Here is a 19793-nt window from a genome sequence, read left to right as displayed (position 1 = left end):
CATTTGTACCGGAGGGAGTCACTGGAAACCTTCTACCTCGCTGTGTGTCTTTAAGTATTGACTTCCCCTAAGCCCCAGCAGGCTATGGAAAACCAGTTATGTGTGAGGTATTTGGTGTCCTGTTTTGTAATCTCTTCAGCATCTTGCAAACACGGGATGTCGAGCATTCCTGCTAACGGCTCCCATCGAGCTTTGCTACAGTTGGACATAATTGCATGTGAAAGGGGAAGAGATGATCAATAAAGCAGTGGTAATGTTACAGAAGCTCTGAGGTTATTGGCTTAATGAGGCGGGTCTTGGACTGGTTCCCTGTAAGGATTGAGCCGTAGAGAGATTGAGAGGGATCCCTTTGAGTCACAGTCTTAGTTTTAAGACCTCAAAAACAAACAAACACAGTCTGGGCATGGCTTGCGGACAATTGCCAAGAAGGACCAGTACTTGAGTGTCCTGCCCCACCCCGGCTGAGAGTGGTTTGTGGCCAGCATAGCAGAGGGGCTGCAGTGACACCCCCAGGCCACAAGGGGGCCGTGAGCAAGCAGTGGGCCAAGGGTCTCCCTGGAAAGAAGAGGATGCTCTTCCCTTCCTGGGGACCCAGCCGGGAAAGCTTTGCTTTAAGTCTGGACCTTTAAGTTTACTACAGGAAGGCAGCAGGCCTGCCTGTCTGGAGAGAGCACCAGCAGCTTTAGGGTCTCTCCCCTGCCAAGGTCTACTGGAGCCGCTGGAGGACTTGGTTACCCTCCTCCCAGGGTCCACCTCAATTTCCCATTTCCCATTTGGGTCTGCTGGTACCCAAAGGTGCTGTGCTGAGCCCTGTTTGAGTCTCTTAATGTGCAACCACAGGACATGTGTAGTCATGCAAAAGCTAAGTCCTTGGTGTGTGTGTGTGTGTGTCTGGCGCGCTCACACAGGAGCGCCTCTCAGTTCCCCAATTTTCACCCAACTCTCCAATGTTAACCAAAGACTAGAATTTGCAACAGTGAAGCAAAAGGCATCACTTCTCCCCTTTCTGCTGAGGGTTGTCTTGTGCCCAGTTCACCTGGGCCACTTGTTCCTCCTTTCCCGGAGCTGCCTCTCAATACAGGCCTCTTAACCACTCTTTCAAACCTCCAGTGAAATCACATATGTTGTGTGCCTGCCGTTTCTCATGGGATGCCTAGAGCTGCCAAGAAACTGTCAAAAAAAAAAAAAGACCTCCAAAAGCGTTGAGGATTCCCTTAGTGCGGAAGAGGTCCAGCGACCCACTTCCGAAAGCCTGGGCTGGAGGGAGCCTTCCTGGTGGGGCATGGGGCAGGTAGGTTAGCTGCTGGAGGGGATCTTGGCTCTCTGTCCGTGCAGAGACAGCCCTTTGTTACAAGCAGCAGCGGCTGGAGTTCCCAACTTGCTGCGGTGGCTGGGGCTGGGTAGGGGGTGGGAGGATTCTATGCTTTGCAGGTGGGTGTGAAATAGTACAGTGGGCGGCGGGCTGCTTTGTTGCCAGGTATCTGGGTCTGTGATGTGTCATCTCCTTATACCTCAGGTAGTAGCTAGAGGCATGCTTGTGATTCCTTGCAACTCCACAGCTTTCTCATTTTCTGTTTGGAGGCTACAGGCTCCTCAGAGTGGTGGGCACAGGCCAGGCTGTATTCCCAGTTATGTTTGGGGACCCGTGGTCTTTCCAGCCTACTTGATTTTTTTTTTTTAATTTATTTTTTTTTTTATTTTTCAGACAGGGTTTGTCTATGTAGCCTTGGCTGTCCTGGACTTGTTTTGTAGATGAGGCTGGCCTCGAACTCACAGCAATCTGCTTGCCTCTGCCTCCACCACGTGCCTTGTGTGCCATCACATACAGCACCAGGCTACTTGACTTTAATGCTGCCCCATGTCCCCGTTCTGAAGGCTGTGGGCTGAGTCTTTTCCTTAGAAGTTAATGCACGGTGGGTGGCTGTCTCTGCTGTCCTACCAGAGGAGGCGCCCTGCTGGAGGTGGCTGTCCACAGTCCTCCTTCAGGTTCTGTCTGTGTCATGCCTAGGGGTGGGTCATTTTAGAGGTACCTGTTCTCCAACAAGGCACCGTGTGGCATCTGTCTCTGGTTTGTTTATTTCCAGACAAGGATTGATTAGACCCAAGAAGAGGAGAGTTAGCATCAGATAAAGAGAGCCCTGTTCTTATAAGATGAGATTTTTTTTTTTCAAAAGTGAAAACAAACATCTGGACAGAATCAGAGGAGGTGATGGATGGCGCTGGCCAGAAGCCGGAGTCAGTGTGTTTGTGAACATTCTGGGTTGAGAGATGCGTGTGGGTGCGAGGCCAGCTGATAAGCTGGGTCAAAGGCACAGGTTCTGGTTATCCATGCATCAGGAAATACTTTCTCCGACTTTGGAACCTTGCAGAAAGCAGTGTGTTGGAGATGGGGGTGGGGTGGGGACCAAGTGAACATGGCCTGGTGTCTTAGCTCAGCTGCTAACTGTCTGTCTTTAGGCAGGCCACGCCTTTTCCTGCCTGAACCTTCCTGTAGGACCAGATGAAGAAGTTATGATAGGCTGTTGGTGGACACCGGTCCAGCTTTGAGCCCCTCTGTGGACTTCCAAGCCAGTCAGGGACCCTTGAACCTTCTTTTTTTTTTTCTTGCACCTCTTTTTCCCAAGTGTAATGATGTAATGAGGGTTTTGAGGACAGTGAATGGATATTGTGTCCCCAGCCTGTACCCATGAATAGCTATCTAGATGTTGATTAGTTTAGTTATTCCCAGCACTCTTTTTGTTTGTTTGTTTGTTTGTTTGTTTGTTTTTTGAGATGGGGTTTCTCTGTGTAGCCTTGGCTATCCTAGACTTGCTTTGAAGACCAGGCTGGCCTCGAACTCCCAAGTGCTGGGATTAAAGGCATGCGCCACCACACCCGGCCCAGCACTCATATTGAACTTGGGAGATGGGGTGAATGGCTCTACAGCTTGGGCTTGGGAAGGGCTAGAGTGCAAAAGGGAGTGGGCTTGTTAACTGCTTCCTTTCCAGCTCTGAGGGCCTTACGGCACCACAGGGATACTTTTTGGCATGGTGGTGTGATGTCATCTACAGAAGTGTTGGCATGCATTTGGAGCTGTCCTGGGACATGGGTAGCCTGAGGGCTGTAGGTTGGACATGTTTGATAGGGAGTGTGTGTGGGGGTCTCTGTCCATTGGCGGATGGTCTGTGGAGTCAAGTTCAGGCTTTCCTCACACGTGACAAGAGCTGGAAACAGGTAGCTTGTTGGTGTCTCATTCCGGGGAAGTAATTGATGGTGTTCTGAACCCATGATGGTAGATTGCTGGTCCCTCCCAGTGAAGGGAGCTTTTGCCAAAAGGAATGGGCAGTCTAGGGCCATGACACCTGGCACTGGTTTTGGGTGACCTCCCAGCCCACATGTTACTTTTCGGACAAATTAGAGGAAGGATCATTTCCTCTGGTTCCTCTACCTGAAGTCCTCGTGTGGGCTAAGAGAACCTGGATCAAATTTCTCCTTCCTTGTCCTTGACTCTCGGGTGCCCCCTCACAGGAGTCTTGCAAAGAATCCAGCCTGGCTTCAACTCTGACCTTGGTTTGGGTCTTGGTCTTGATATGGTACAGCCAGGAGACCAGAATTCGGGGGTCTGCTTCTCTATGTCCCCCCCCACACCCCTACCATTTACTGCTGTCTTTATGGATGTGCACTAGAGCCTAGGATCTACTATGACATTTAGTTGGCCCAGATCCATGAATATTAATTCAGCTTTATTGAAGATCTGTAAATCGCACCAGGGAGATTGGTCAGTTGGTAAAGTGCTTGAGGATCTGAGTTTGAGCCAGAGAACCCGTGTCAAAAAGCAGAGCTTGGTGGCATGTCCTTCTTATTCCAGTCATGGGGCGTGAGGGGTAGAGACGGATCTTCAGCACCCAGTGGCTAGGAAGCCTAATCTACCAGGAGGTGAAGAGACCTCTTGGTTTTTCTTGACAGGGTTATCTGTGTAGCCTTAGCTGTCCTGGAACTTGCTCTATAGACCAGGCTGGACTCGAACTCACAGAGATCCACCTGCCTCTGCCTCCCAAATGCTGGGATAAAGGGGGTGCACCACCGCTGCCCAGCTAAAAGACCCATTTTTTTTAAAGGCCTGGTTAAGGCAGCTACTGCTAAGCCTGACAGCCTGATTTTTAATTTTTAATTTATTTAATTTTTAAATTTATGTGTGTTGGTGTGAGAGTGTCAGATCTTGGAGTTACAGACAGTTGTGAGTTGCCATGTGGGTGCTGGGAATTGAACCCGGGTCCTTTGGAAGAGCAGGCAGTGCTCTTAACCACTGAGCCATCTCTCCAGCCCCCGACAGCCTGATTTTGATGCCTGAGTCCCACACGGGGGAAGGAGAAAACTGTTTCCAAAAGTTGTCCCCTGACTTTTACTGGCAAGCTGAGGCTCTGCGGCATGTGGGTTTCATCCTGCCCCACGGGCGAAAGAAATGAACGTAGAAAGACTTTCTGTTCTTAGAAGAAAAGCAAGAGGAAGATGGGTAACCCTGGCAACCCGAGGTTGCCCTCTGGTCTCCACACATACACATATATATATATGTGCATGCTTTTCTCACACGTGACAAGAGTTGGGACTGGGCAGGTGTCTCACACACGTCCTCCCCCCCAATGACATGTGTCGCACACATATGAACATACACTGTAAATAGCCTGCTGCTCGCTGAGGCTGGATCTTTGCCCCATAGAGCACCTGTGATTTCTAAGGAGGCCGAGGGGGAGCTCCAGCTGGCTTCAAGGGCTTAACAGCTCAACCCGAGAGGTTGGCTAGAAAAATCAGTAATTTTCCAAGGCTAATTTGAGGTGGTGGTGGTGGTGGCGGGGCTGTGGATCTCCCACAAACGAACTCTCTCCTGCCTGGATAGCAGGCACTTGAAGGACACTTTTAATTGTCCCAAAGTGCCTTTGGCTTGGCAAGAAGTGTCCCTGGCTCTTCCCCTCGGGGCCGTGCCACCTCAAGCCTCTAGGATATTGCTGACCGTGGCAGGTGATGGTGTCATCTTGGCGAACGCTCTTTGCCCTCATTAGCGGGCTGCTTCATTAGTCATATGTGGTTTCCTCTGTATCTTTGATTTATCATCACTGGTACCAGGGACAGGTAGGAAAATTAAAAGGCCCTGTGTTCTTTGTAGCATGTGAATCAGGGCCTGGGAGAGATGCACAGGATAATTAATATGAAGAATGGCTCAGATCCAGACGGCTTTGCCTCGAAGAGCTAGCTGGCTTGCAGACCCATCGAGGATACTTTCTGTCCTCCCTGCTCCTCCGTTTCCTTCCTGCCTCGCTGTGTGGTTTCTCTCGCTTAGGTGGAGACCAGGCTGTGATAACTGGACACATTCCTCGGGGACACTTGCGACGCGAGCCCAGCCACAGCCTTCCGTCTCCTCTGTAGAACTTTCAGCTTTGGTTCCTTACCCCTCCAGCCACTGTTAACACACGTGCAGATCGCCAGACTCTGGTGTCTCTCTGGGTCGCCAACCTTTTGGGAGGCTGGGCGTCAGAGAGGTGATTGCTTCCTGGGCCTTACATCCTTACCTTCCGTCTTTAGTGTTAGATAAGAAACAAATAAAATGACGCCTGGAAAGAAATCAGCTGTTTATTTCACAGCAGAGTTATCGGGGGGGGGGGGGGGGGGGGAGGGGGGCGGCGGGGGTGTGAGGGTATAGACTCCCCGAGGTGTTCAGAGTGACTGATTTATATCCGTGTTCACAAGACGCCTTTTCTCCAGCTTTCCCCGCAAGGCCGATCCATTACTCCACCAAAAATAAATATTGTGATATATATTAGGCATACTTTGCTCAGAGGGTCTTACATCTTTTCTCTTATTGGAAAAAATAAATCAGGGCTCGTAGATCGCACAGCCTGGCACAAGGAAGCTGCTTGGTGATTTTTGGTGGGCACCGGGTCTTGTGAGTGCCGGCGCTGGGGCTCAGAGATGTCACCAGCAAGCATCTTGAGTTGAGGGCCGGGGGTAGGGGACTGGTCAGGAGTTTTTGGAAACTCCCCTGCCTGTCATGGGCCTGTTGGCCACACGGGCAGCGGCTTGGCCGTGGAGTGATGAACTTGGGGGTACAAGACAGTTGTTTGCCTTCAAGGAAGTCGTGGCTGTTTATTACATGTCTTAAAGACAGGGACCACATGTGGAGCATGGCCAAGTGTCATGCGTGGGGGTGGGGCGGCAGGGAGAAGGGCGGGTGGTTAACTGTTATGACAGTTTGCTGTGCCTGCAGTTCAGACACTAATGGCTCCTGCTTTCCCACCAGCCTCGGACAGAGAGGCTTGACTCACAAGTGTTTGCATAACTGGGGGAAAACCAATACATTTTCTTGGCAAGGCGTTTCCACAGTTGATAATAGAGGCTCCTCAAAGAAGAGGACCCCTAGTCCCACCCCACCAGAGGACCCCAGTCCTACCTCCCTCTTCCTCTTTCACCTCTCTTCTCTCTGGGACTTGTTAGCACTCAGTTTAGGCAAAGATCTTCTCTTTTTGGACACGGTTTCTCTGTGTAGCTCTGGCTGACCTAGAATTGACTCTGTAGACCAGGCTGGCCTCGAACTCAGATCCACCTGCCTCTGCCTCCCAAGTGCTGGGATTAAAGGCGTGCGCCACCACGCCCAGCTCAGAGCTTGTTTTCTAAAAGCAGCCTGTGCAGGTGAAAATGCTCTCATCAGGCCTGTTTTGGCGTTCTCTACCTTTCGAGAGAGCAGTAGCTACAGAGACCACAGCTAAGGGCCTCCAGAGTGTTAGCTTAGCTGTAGGTGTTTGCTGCCTTCCTAGGAGGGTTGTTTGGGGTGGGAGCTCCTCAGATCTGGGAAACAGGTGTTCAGTCCAGCTCTTCCTCATACTGGGGTCTGACTATCTCTCACCTCAGCAGTGGTTTCTTTGATTGAAGCTCAATGTTGGAGTGGCTGGCCACAGGATTTAGTACCGTCTGTGGAAACTTCTGAGGTAAATCTGTGTCCTCCCTAAAAATATGTGTGTGTGTGTGTGTGTGTGTGTGTGTGTGTGTGTGTGTATTATCTGTATACACACATATACATACATATATGTGTGTGTACATGTGTGCCTGCATGAGTTTATGTGCATATATGTGTCCATGGTGAGCTCTGGATCCCCTGGAACTGAAGTCACAAGTGGTGGTGAGCTGCCTGATTGCGGGTGCTGGGAACCAAACTTGGGTCTCCACACGAGCAGTAAGAGCTCTTAACCTCTGAGCCATCTCTCCAGCTCCAGCTTTGCCGTTTTTTGGCTAGTGCCCTCATAGATAGAGGAATGACAATCAAGCTTTTGTCTGGCATATTCTGGGTCAGCTCCTACCTGGTGAGCCTCCAATATGTAGCAACCACTTTTTTTTTTTTTGGTTTTTTGAGACAAGGTTTCTCTGTGTAGCCTTGGCTGTCCTAGACTCGCTTTGTAGACCAGGCTGGCCTCGAACTCACAGCGATCCGCCTGCCTCTGCCTCCCGAGTGCTGGGATTAAAGGCGTGCACCACCACGCCCGGCCTGTAGCAACCACTTTTAATCAACACATAATAGGGGATTGTTTTTTTCTCCCTCCTCACCTTCCACCTCAATCACTTCCCACCAAACACGAGTCATTCTTGTCAACTCAGTGGCCTTGATAGACACTGCTGTGCAATGCAGCCACGTCCGGAAGGGTCCAGGACTCTCTCACCAGTCATCACTGGTTCTCGTCTTTTCCATAGCTGTGTGGTGTAGGTGTTAATTTAGGTAAGTATAGTTCATAGACAGTGAAATGCACAGATCTTCTTTTGGTGCTGGGGATGCGGGTGGGGGTGGCACAGGTGGCTCAAGAGAGGGTTTCTCTGCATAACCCTGGCTGTCCTGGAACTCACTTACGTAGACCAGGCTGGTTCAGACTCGGAGATCTGCCCGCCTCTGCCTCCCCAGTGCTGGGACTAAAGGCGTGCGCCACCAACCGCTGAGCTGAAACGCACAGATCTTAAATAGTTTTCCTGCGTTCCATCTCCTTGGGAAATGCTTTTGCTTTTTGGCTCTGGAGAGGCATTGCCACCTACCCCATCTCCATCCTGATTTCTCCCAGAAGACATCAGTGTAGCCTGGGACATGAGATAAGCAGGGTAGGACAGTGTGTGCCTTGTGGATAAAGGCTTCCTTCCTCAGTGACAGTGTTTTCGTGACATCACAAGGCGCATGGCACTCTAGTTGGGATGTGCTCCTTTGTGTGACTCCGCCTTTTTTGTGTATCTGGTTGGATTTTTGGGTTGTTTCTAGTGTTTGACCATTATGTAAAACAAACAAACGAAAGAAGAAAACCACTTTTGAGTAAAAACATGTATTTGTGTGTCTGTCTGTCTGGTACACCATATGCATATCTATGCTGAGGAGGCCACAAGAAGCCACTGGGTCCTGGGGCTGGAGTTACAGGTGGTTGAGAGCCACCATGTGGGTGCTGGGAACTGAACCTGGGTCCTCTGGAGGAGCAGCCCCATGCTCTTAACCACTGAGCCACTGTCTTAGCCTGAGTGAAGCTACTTTGAAACAAGTTAGGGAACAAAACAGCAAGGAAACAGTAGTGAGTCTCCCACAAATTTGTCTCCCTCTCCAGTTTTCCTTAATTTCTCTCAAAAAGGCTCCATAGTTTTCAGTGATCAGGGCTTGAGCCTTATTTTCTGTGATATGTATATGTTTACAGTTTTGTGCTGTTATGTTTGTATTCTTTTAAAATGTAAATTTCTGGTTATTTGTTTCTAGTTCCTAGGCACACACTAGTTAAATTTCTATTTTTATTTATTTTTAAAAAATTTTTGAGACAAAATTTTTTTTGGCTTGGTTTGAGACAGAGTTTCTCTGTGTAACAGTCCTGGCTGTCCTGGAACTCACTCTGTAGACCAGGCTGGCCTCGAACTCATAGAGATCCGCCTGCCTCTGCCTCCTGAGTGCTGGGACTAAAGGAGTGTGCCACCACTACTGGGCAGGTGCCTTATTCTTGTTCTCAAGGGAAAAAAAACATTTATTTGGTTTCTTGCCATAATGTTAGACATAGTTTTCTGGTAAAAGCCTTTTATAAAATCCTGCCATTCCTAGTGTGCTGCTGTGCTGCGAGGGTCTCTCTCTCTCTCTCTCTCTCTCTCTCTCTCTCTCTCTCTCTCTCTGTATGTGCACCTGTGTACATGTGTATGTGTGCGTGCGTGCATGCTTGGGGTGGGGTGGGGAACCTTGAGCCTGATTCCTCATGTACTGCAGCATCATTCTTTTGAGACCATCATTGGCTTGGAATTCACCAATTAGGCCAGGCTGGCTGGGCAGCAAGCCTCAGGGACCCACCCGTGTCTGCATCCCTGGAGGCGGGATTACCAGTGTGCACCATGGGGCTTGGCTTCTCGGCATGGACTGAGCCGTTGTCCTGATGCTTGCGGGACTGAATGCTGTGAGATGCTTTTCCTGAATCAGGAGATGGTTTTCCCCTTTAATCCTGTCACTGTGGCAAATCAGGATGATCTAAAAAAGGATGTTTAACTAGTGCACTTGATGTCCTGATATTTTTTTGTGTGGATTTTCTACATAGTTTTATTGTAAGCAAAATAAAGATCTTTATCTGCTTTTTGGTGTCAACATTGTGACAGCCTTATAATAGATGGGTTTTCCCCTCTCTGCATTCTGAAAGAATTATGTGTCTATGTATTCTTTTTAGTACAGAGTCTCAGGTAGCCCAGAGTGGGATTTGAACTCATGTGTAGCTAAGGATGACTTTGAACTTTTGATTCTCCTATCCCCATCTCCCACGTTTAGGATTTCTAGGCCTGTATGAGTATATGACCACACCTGTTTGTTTGTTTGTTGTTGTTTAATCTAGTGTTCTTTTGTTTTTATTTTGTTTTCTGATGCTGGGCACTGAATCCAGGGCCAGTACTTTAGTACTGAGCTGAGTCCCAGCCCTAAGACATTTTGGATTTTAGTATTGTTTCTTTTTCTTTTTCTTTTCTTTCTTTCTTTCTTTCTTCCCCCAAGACAAGGTTTCTCTGTGTAGCCTTGGCTGTCCTAGACTTGCTTTGTAGACCAGGCTGGCCTCAAACTCACAGTGATCCGCCTGCCTCTGCCTCCCGAGTGCCTGCCCGGCTTGTTTATTACTTAAGTGTTTGGTAGACTCCACCAGGAAAGCCTGCCCAGATGCCTGGGAGGAAGTGTTAAAATCATGACTTTGTGGGGAGGCCTGGAGAGATAACACAGTAGGTATGAGCATGCACTGCTTTTCCAGAGGACCCAGGTTCTGTTCCCAGCACCCATGTCAGGTAGCTCATAACAGCCTGCAACTCCAGCTCCAGGGGATCCGATGCCCTCTACTGGTCACCTCGGGCACCTGCGCTCACTTGTACAGACACACACATAACTAAAATAAGCCTTAAAAATGACGACTTTGGTCATATAGCAGACATGGAGCCCTTCAGAATTTCTTTTTCTTGGGTCGGTTTTACTGATCTGTTTTCAGAAAATTGTCCAGTTCATTCAAGTTGTAGCTCGAACTTCTCTCTCTCTCTCTCTCTCTCTCTCTCTCTCTCTCTCTCTCTCTCTCTCTCATGTTGTTGTTGTTTTGTTTTGTTTTTTGTTTTTCGAGACAGGGTTCTCTGTGTAGCCTTGGCTATCCTGGACTCGCTTTGTAGACCAGGCTGGCCTCAAACTCACAGTGATCTACCTGCTTCTGCCTCCCGAGTGCTAGGATTAAAGATGTGCGCCACCACCGCCCAGCCCAGCTTTTACTTTTGAAATATAGTCTCACTAAGTTGGCTTTCAGCTCACTCTAGAGTTCAAGTTAGTCTTGAACTTTGGGTTCTCCTGCCTCAGCTTTCTAAGAAATTGGGGTTATAGGTCTGCACCACCATGGCAGATTGCTTTTGCTGTTTGTTTTATTTTGTTTTTGAGACAGGCTGTCTACAACAACAACAACAACAACAACAAAGGCTAGGGGCCACTAAGGCCCAGTTCTTTATTTTTTGTTTTGTTTTGTTTTTCAAAACAGGGTTTCTCTGTGTAGCTGGTGGTCCTGGAACTCACTCTGTGGACCAGGCTGGCCTCAAACTCAGATCCACCTGCCTCTGCTTCCCAAGTGCTGGGATTACAGGCGTGCGCCACGGCTGCCTGACTCAAAGTACTCTTAAGAATCTCGTTTTCTTCTAATTTTTTGAGGGATCTTTTGTGATATTTCTTTCCTTCCTGAAACAGACAGTCCCTTTTCCTTGAGTCCTTCTTTCAGCTGCTAGCTTATTAATTTTTTAATTGATGTTTTCTAAAAATCAGTGTCTAGTGTTTTCATTGTGTGCGTGTGGTATATGCATGTACGTACAGGTGGGTGCACAGGTGTGCTCATCTGTAATATGTTTGCGGAGGCCAGAGTCATGTGTCTTTCCTTCCTCCTTCCTCCGTCAACCTCTCTCTCCATCCTCGCCGCCCCCTCCCGCCCAGGGTCTCCAGTCCTGGCTTTGCCTGGAACTTGCTATGAAGTCCAGGCTGGCCTCATACCATGAGAGCCAGCTGCCTCTGTCTCTCAAGTCCTGGGGTCACAGTTGTGTACCACCCCTTCCTGTCCCCTCACGTTCTGAGGTCAGGTTCGTCATTGAACCGGAGCTCACCATTTTCACTCCACAGGCTGATCGGCAAGAATCTGGCATTCCGCTTCCTCAGCTCTGGGGTTACAGGTGTGTGGGGTCGCACCAGCTTTCTCCGCGGGCGCTAGGGATCCAAACTCAGGGTTTCACGTTCGCACACCAAGCGCTTCGCTCACTGAGATCCGTTTAAATCATTTCTGTTACTGCACTGTCTTTTCTTTTTAGTTATTTGATATGCTGTCTTAGGGTTACTTTTGCTGTGACGAAACACCGTGACCAAAGCAACCTGGGGAGAAAGGGGTTTATTTGGCTCAGACTTCCCTCACTGTTCATCACTGAAGGCCATCAGGACAGGAACTCAAGGCAGGAACCTGCAGGCAGGAGCAGAGGTAGAGGCCTTGGAAGGGTGCTGCTTACTGGTCTTGTCTACCTCCCCCAAGCCTGCTTTCTTATAGAACCCAGGGTCATCATCCCAGGGGTGACATCACTCACAACAGTCTGGGCCCTCCCCCGTTGATTACTAATTAAGACAAGGCCCTACAGGCTTTTGCCTACAGCCCGATCTTATGAAGACTCTCTCAGCTTGAGGCTCCTTCCTCTGATGACTCTAGCTATGTCTGAGATGTGTCAAGTCGTAAAACCAGCCATTACATATATGTACATTTGATATTGTCTCGATTTGATATCAAGAAGATACATTTAGGGCTGGAGAGATGGCTCAGCAATTAAGAGCACTGTCTGCTCTTCCAGAGGTCCCACGTTCAGTTCCCAGCAACCACATGGTGGCTCACAACCCTCTGTAATGTGATCTAATTCCCTAGTCTAGCATAGATGCACATGTAAATAGAATAGTCATACATAAAGCAAATAAATAATCTTTAAAAAAAAAAAAAGAAGATACGTTTTTATCTTCTCGATAAAACAACTGCTCTCTCTCTTTTAACATTTAAATTTTGTGTGCGCAGCAGGCACGGTATGGATGCTGCAGTGTGCATATGTAGGTCAGAGGACGTTGTGTAGTCATTTCTGTCGGCTTACCATGTTATCTCAGGGACTGAACTCCGGCAATGCGCAGGGGTAGACAGCTTTATCTGCTGAGCCGTCTCCCCACCCCTCAAACAACCTTCTTAACGCTATAGGTGTGTTTCTTTCTTTGTGATAATACTCTTTGCTTGAACTTTATTTCACCTGATTGATAGTGTCTAATAATAATAATAATAATAATAATAATAATAATAATAATAAAATAATTTTATAAACAAAACAATAAATGTATAATGGATATATTTTTCCATCCTTTTTTTTTTATCTATTTGTATTTTTGTAGTTAAAGTTTCTTTGTGTAGCCCTGGCTGTCCTAGAACTAGCCATGTAGACTAGGCTGGCCTTGAACTCACAGATTTTCCTGCATCTGCCTCCCAAGTGCTGATATTAAAGGCGTGCCCCCACCACATGATTTTATATTATTTTTTGCTTTTATCTGATTTATTTATGTTTTTTGAGGCAGGGTTTCTCCGTGTAGCCTTGCCCGTCCTGGAACTCGCTCTGTTGACAAGGCGGGCCTCAAACTCATAGAGATCCATCTGCTTCTGCTGAGATGAAGGGCGTGTCCCACCGGCACCTCACTTTTTATTTATGTGTATATGTGTGTGTGTGTATGCATGTGTCTAACATGTGTGTGTGTACCGAAGAGCCAGGACAAAGCATCAGATCCCCTGGAGCTTTAGATACAAATGACTACAAGCTGCTATGTGTGTGTGTGCGTGTGCGTGTGCATGCGCATGCGCGTGCGCGTGTGCGTGTGTGTGTGTGTGTGTGTGTGTGTGTGTTGGAGTTGAGCTAACTCCTGGCCTCTGGAAGAGCAGCAAGCACCCCAAGCCATCTCTCAGGCGCCTTACATGATGTCTTCACTATTAACGTTTTGTCTATATGCAGGCTACCTCGAGGTGGTCTTTCACGCAATGTGAAACCCTAACGACACTCAGTCTGCATTCTGCCGTCTCAGGTTTAGCTTCTGTGTGCGTTCTGCATACCATACTATAATTGGTATCATTTTGGGGCTTCATTTTAAACAATAAGTTGTCTAAATAAACCAATAAAGATTTCCGTTCACGTCCTTACCATATCTGGCGTCTTTATTTTGTTTTCCTGTGTCTGTGCGCCTCTCTCCTTTCATTGCCGTTTAGCTTGAAAGCATTCCGTTAACAGCGCGTAGGTCCGTTGGTGACAGTTTCCCGCACGCAGTCTTTGCTTCTTCGGAAGCATTTTTTGTTTTATTTCATTTTGGGATTTTACTCATTCATTCATTTAAAATATACTTATCAAAAACTAAAATAAAATAAAATATACTTACCTGTTTTTGTGCGTATTAAGTATTTTGCCCGGATGTATGTCTTATTGCATGTGTTCCTGGTGGCCTGCAGAGGCCAGAAGAGGGTGTTAGTCCTCCTGGAACTGGAGTGAGGGATGGTTGTGAGCTGACACGCGTGTGGGAGCTGGGGACTGAACCCCAGGCCTCTGGAAAGGCAGCCTCTCCTCTGTGATTTTTGAGTCGAGGCCTTTGCTGACTAGTCCAGGCTGGGCTGGAACTCACGGAAATCCGCCTCCCCTCACTCCCAAGCACAGGGATTAACGGTGTGCTCAAACCTGGCTTTCTTGGGGGTTGCTTATCTTATCTTTTGGGTTGATATTCTTATAAGCTTGGGGAAAAAGTTCACACGTCTTGAGATATGTCTTTCCATCCAATTTGTGTCCTTTTCAAATAGAGCTCTACTACATATAAAACTCTGATTGCTTGGTGCTGCCCTAGAGACCTAGTTTTCAGCCTCTCTCTCTCGACTTCACTGTTCATCATTTGCGTAAATCTGTTTTCAAGTTCACCGAACTTTTCTTCTCTTGTGTATAATCTGTTCCGTCTACTCTGTTCCATCCACCTAGTAGGTTTTTAAGTTGGGAATGATCTTACTTCTGGAATTTCTACTTGTAAAGGGTGTTTGCGAGGAGTTCGTCCATTGTTTGTATATTTTCCTTTAAATCCAAAGACATATCGACATATCTTTATAATAGTCCTTTTTTGTTGTTGTTGTTTTGTGTTTTGAGACAGGGTGTCTCTATGTAGCCCTGGCTGTTGTGGAACTCACTGTAAATCAGGCTGGCCTCCAACTCAGAGATCTGCCTGCCTCTGCCTCCTGAGCGCTGAGATTCAAGGATTGAGATTCAAGGTTTTTGCTACCACCACCAATAGTTCTCTCTCTCTCTCTCTCTCTCTCTCTCTCTCTCTCTCTCTCTCTCTCTCTCACACACACACACACACACACACACACACATTTGCTTTTTCTCACTTTCTGGTCATCACCTACCCCTCCCTCTGGCACTGAATCTCCTGCCTATGGGTCTCACAGTGCCCTGCAGCTTCACTGCCTGGCCTTCTGTTACTCTTTATTAAATACCGTGAATGCTACGTTTTTTTTTTTATTTTAATTTTTTTTTTAGATGTTGGCTTCTCTGCTTTCAGTTCCTCTCCCCACTTCCTGCCAGCCTTCAGCTGTCACTTCTCCTGTCTCCGGATGCTCTGCTCCCCACTTTCCTGGTTCTGTTGTTTTCTAACCTGCAGTTGGCTAGGAAACCATTTAGTCTAGTTTGTTACCATGATAGATAAAGTACAGGCAGGCAGGCTGAAGGGATCTCTAAGGATCTGTTTCCCAGAGTCAAAAATCAAGGACAGCTGGTAGCACACTGTGGTGTTCAAAGTACCTCACTGATTGACTGATTGATGATTAATTGATTTTATTTTTGTATGTGAGATATGATTTTTCAGTTGACACTATGACCGAACAGTGGTGGCGTTCTGGGAAAGACTCCCGGCTTCTGATTGATCACATCTTAAATTACTTGTGCTTATTCTGTTCATCTGCTTCTTTGTGTAAAAAGCTCGCGACGTTTCAGTGGTGCAGACATCACTGTGACTTGCCTCAGGGTCTCATAAACAGTCAAATGCTTTCTCTGAGCTCTTTACCTTAAGCGTAACAACTACCTTTGAGACTTGGTTTGTAAAACTCTATATTAAAAAAGAAAGGGAGGAACCAGAGGGAGGGAGGGAATGAAGAAAAGAAGGAAAGAAGGAAGGAAGGAAAGAACAGCTCACGTAAGCCTAGTAGCTGAGCTGAGGGATTTCCATGGTGTGTTCTGTGAGGGCAAATCCTATCTCTTCTCATTTTCGAATGTTCCCGATGACATAAATATCCTATATATTAGGGTTTCTATTGCTGTGATGAAACATTGACCAAAGAGGAGGATTGTGTTATTTTAGCTCATTAGTCCCAGGTCACACTCCATCACTGAGGGAAGTGAGGGCAGCAACTCAAGGCAGGAACCTAGAGGCAGGAGCTGACGCAGACAGACCGCAGAGAAGTGCTGCATAAGGCTTGATCCCAATGGCTAACTGGGCCTGCTTTCTTATATACACTGTGGGATGCTACCACCCACAATGCACTGGGCCCTTGCACATCATTAATCAAGACAATACCCCCAGACTTGCTTGCTTGCATTTTCTCAGTTCTGGCTTCCTCTTCCCAAACGACTCGAGCTTTTATCAAGTTGGTTCAAAAGTCCACAGGCACAATACACGACTGCACAACCTGCCTTTAATTTTATTTGTCTCATTTGGGTAGGGGGAGGGGTTGAGTTCCCTGCCCCACCCCTGGAATGAGCCTTTTAAAGGTTAAACCTTGATGTTGTCAGTAAGTGCTAATTTCCCAGGAAGACATCCCAGCCCTTGTTATGTTTTCCTGTGTATGTACTCTTGACCTAAATCACAATCCTTCGTCCCCTCTGGTTCCTGCCTTGCCCCCCCCCCATCCCCCCCATGACCCCCTGCTCCCGACCCACGTGTGCCTCACAGAGCTCTGGAGTAGCCTTGGGTTTTAATGATAAGAGTCAGTGGGAAGCGAAGGCTTTCGTTCCTTCCTTTCAGAAGCAGACCTTTGTAAAAACAGCAAGTAAAATGTAATCGATTCTGCTACCTCATCGTGCAAGGAAACCCTTTATAAAGGAGACACGGTCCCGTTTTTTTGGCAGGAGAACAGCAGCAGCTCAGTCCGGAGACTCCATTGGCTTGCAGTGCTGGCCTTCCCAGGCTGTAGTGGGAAGGGGGTGGGGACAGTCATTGCTCCCAGGGTGGCACTCCCATGTCTTTGCTGTTCCTCTGCTTGGCTACCAGAGAGGCATCTGTTGTCTTCCGGAGCCTGAGGTCTACTTGACTGCAGGAGGAAGAAGGATTCTGAGGGCCTGTGAGGAGGTGGCTCAGCAGGTGAAAGCTAGCCCTGTCTCCTCACAAACTTTAGGACCTTCCATTTGGTCCCTCGATTCTTGGATCCCACTGTAGAAGGAGAGAGTGGCTTCTAAAGGCTGTCTTTGACCGCTGCATATCCACGCTCACGCGCGCGCGCACACACACACACACACACACACACACACGCTGTACATAGAGATGCAATGATAATAAATAAGATAACATGGGGGGGGGAGAGGGAAGGAGAGAGAGAGGGAGGGAGGGAGGGAGGGAGACTGGGCTCTTCTGGAGGACCCAGGTTCAGTTCCCAGCACCCATATGGTGGCTCACAGCTGTCTATAACTCAAGTTCCAGGGGATCTAACCCCCTCTTCTGGTGTCTGAGGGTACTGCATGCGTGTGGTACATGGTCATACATGCGGGCAAAACAGCAGTACATATAATATTATATTAAAAAAAAAAACTTTAGGGAGCCTGCTTTGAAGAAAAGGGTCCGGACTGAGATGCTCACAAATCCTAGAACAATCAGGTCAGGAATTCCTGTGGTGTTTGCAGCAGAATCCTAGCATCTCGTTAAGAACCAGGCTGATCTGTCTAGCAGACTGTGACATTTAGGGCGAGGACTGTAATCCTGGCTCATCCTTGACAGAACCCGAGGAGGGAGGTGACCAGCAGACTACAGGCCAATAGGTTTTCATTCTGTTGTGTGGACTCAAACACAGTCCTCTGGCTTCAAGGTTGACATTCTTGTGACATGGTCTGAAAGCCACGGCGGTAATTTTGGAACGCGAGTTTTCATTTTGGGATGGAACACGGGAGAAATGTCATATTCTTAGGTATTCAAAAGAATGCGTCGTCTGAGTCTTGAGAGCAAGGCTTCTGCCCTTTATTGCCTCCCAGAACCTCACGGAGGCTTTTGGTAAATGCTACCGCAACTTGCTTTTTATGAAATCGAGGCTGCAGACTTAATTGGTCTGGGTGTAGCACAGGCCACTGGCCCTCCTAGACACTTCCCAGGTGGGTCTGAGGTGCCTCAGGCGGCCCTGTTCTGAGGTTGTTTGCAGTCTAGGCTCTCTCTTTTCATAGAGTTCTTTTTCCCCTCATTTAAGGGAGGTACTGAAGATTGTCTCTCTATGTGACGCCCACCAGGACTGGAGGAGGAAAAGGCTGGGCAAACAGTTTGTTAAAATTAAGTTTCCATGGGGAGCAGTGGTGGCACACGCCTTTAATCCCACTACTCGGGAGGCAGAGGCAAGCAGATCTCTGAGAGTCAAGGCCAGCCTGGTCTATAAAGTGAGTCCAGGACAGCCAGGGCTGTTACACAGAAAAACCGTGTTTTGAAAAACAAAAACAAAAACAAAACAAACAAAACACCCGCCCCCCCCCAAAAAAAACCCAAGTTTTCCTGAGCTGAGAGTACACACCATCCTCTTGATCTCACGGATTCATTAAAACTTTAAGAAAAATATTGAAAATACAGTCCACAGACTCTAGTTTGCACAGTGGGCTTAAAGGAAGGGCAAAGGTGAGCCCCTGGCTTCACGGAGCTTTATAGAATAATATTGTCCCAGGCGCAGGTCACTTCCTCCCACAAACAGATGCCCAGAGTCCAGGAAGCATTGCTTAGCTGTGTAAATATTTGCCAGTTGCACCTAAAACTCTGGGTTGGGGGAAAGCAGGTAATCTGCCGAAATGAAAATATTTGCTTGTCCAGGAGTAGAGCTCACAGCAGGCCGATGCTTGCCCTCCCTTGCCAGCCTCTGGTGCTTTCTGACCCGCAGGGCAATCTTTGCATGCTGCTCCTTGGCCTTCTGGAGAGCCGGTGGTCTGCAGGGCGGGTTGCTATCTGTAAAATTCGGTAATTGATGGACTGCAGAAGAATGGGACACTTAGACTGTAAGCCACTTCTGGTCCGGCTGTCACCTCATTTTTTTGTCCTGCCGGGTGTGACCTATCCTGAGCTGACATGGGTGATCAGGTCCAGGCTATTGAGGCTGCCTGTGATGGAGGCGGCCAGAGACTGAGTTAGGGAGGTGGCTGGCCGGCCACTAACAGTGCTTGCTGCCAAGCCTGACAACCCGAGTTCGATTCCCAATCCCGCCTCCCCGGAGACTTAAATGGTGTCAGGAGAGAACCCAACTCCCCCTCACGCTTGTCATGGTATGGAGGACCCTGTCTACTTCTTCTAAAATACATTTGGTGAAAAATAATTTAAAAGCAAAAACTATAACTGTTGCCTTCTGGAAGCATTCTCTTTAGGGGCACTAGGAGGGCGTCTTACAGATCTCCATGTCTATGTGAGAAATCTGTGAGTTCTCAACCTTAGTCCAACTCGCAGTCTCTTCTTAATTCTGTCCCAGCTGTCTATTTCTAGCAAATTCCTTGGCCGAGGCAGTGTATGAAACCACGTCTCATTTGTCCCTCCCTGATTTCCTTCCAGCTTGGAGGGGCGGATGTTCAGCCGGGGGGTGGGGGGTGGGGGCACCAGTGGCGGGTCAAGCTTCAGAGAGGAAATTTCTCTGCTGTTAAATCTCGCATTAAGCCATGCTTACTCAGGCTGCTGGCTGCAGGAAGCAGCGACGGGCGTCTTGGCAGATGGCCGTGCCTGAGGTTTCCTGGCCAATGTGGGAGACGATTGTTTGTATATTGGTTTTCATTTGTGCGTTGGTCTTATTTTCGTCTTCCCGAGGTGCCCAGATGCTATAGTGATAGATTGATTGGAAACGACTCATTTGTCAGGGTTCCGTGGGGGACTTGGGTTCCCTGCTCATGTGCAGTGGAGTCGAAAATGTTTAATTAGATGCTGAGGTTTTTTTTTTTTTTTTTTTCCTGCATGGGTCCATCCCTCGACAGTTCTCCCAGGTGGGTGCCATTCCTTAGGCGGGAGAGGGACTGGCGGGGGGGGGGGGGGG

At 48.1% G+C, this 19793-nt stretch overlaps 2 protein-coding genes across 2 annotated transcripts in view; one reads left to right on the top strand and one right to left on the bottom strand.

Annotated features, from left to right (window-relative positions):
* MAN1C1 (mannosidase alpha class 1C member 1) overlaps positions 1 to 19793 on the top strand; it is a 145759-nt gene that overhangs the window by 1604 nt on the left and 124362 nt on the right. The gene's annotated exons all lie outside the window — the stretch shown is intronic.
* PAFAH2 (platelet activating factor acetylhydrolase 2) overlaps positions 2847 to 19793 on the bottom strand; it is a 321900-nt gene continuing 304953 nt past the window's right edge. The window contains exon 12 of the transcript XR_014780427.1: positions 2847 to 2885. The gene's annotated coding sequence lies outside the window, so the exon portion shown is untranslated. The remainder of the gene's footprint in view (positions 2886 to 19793) is intronic.

This window comes from Acomys minous (genome assembly GCF_964271855.1).
Source record: "Acomys minous genome assembly, chromosome: 6".
NCBI classification, from domain to species: Eukaryota; Metazoa; Chordata; class Mammalia; order Rodentia; family Muridae; genus Acomys; species Acomys minous.
Note: the sequence above shows the minus strand (reverse complement) of the source record. Positions and strands in the feature narration are given on the sequence as shown.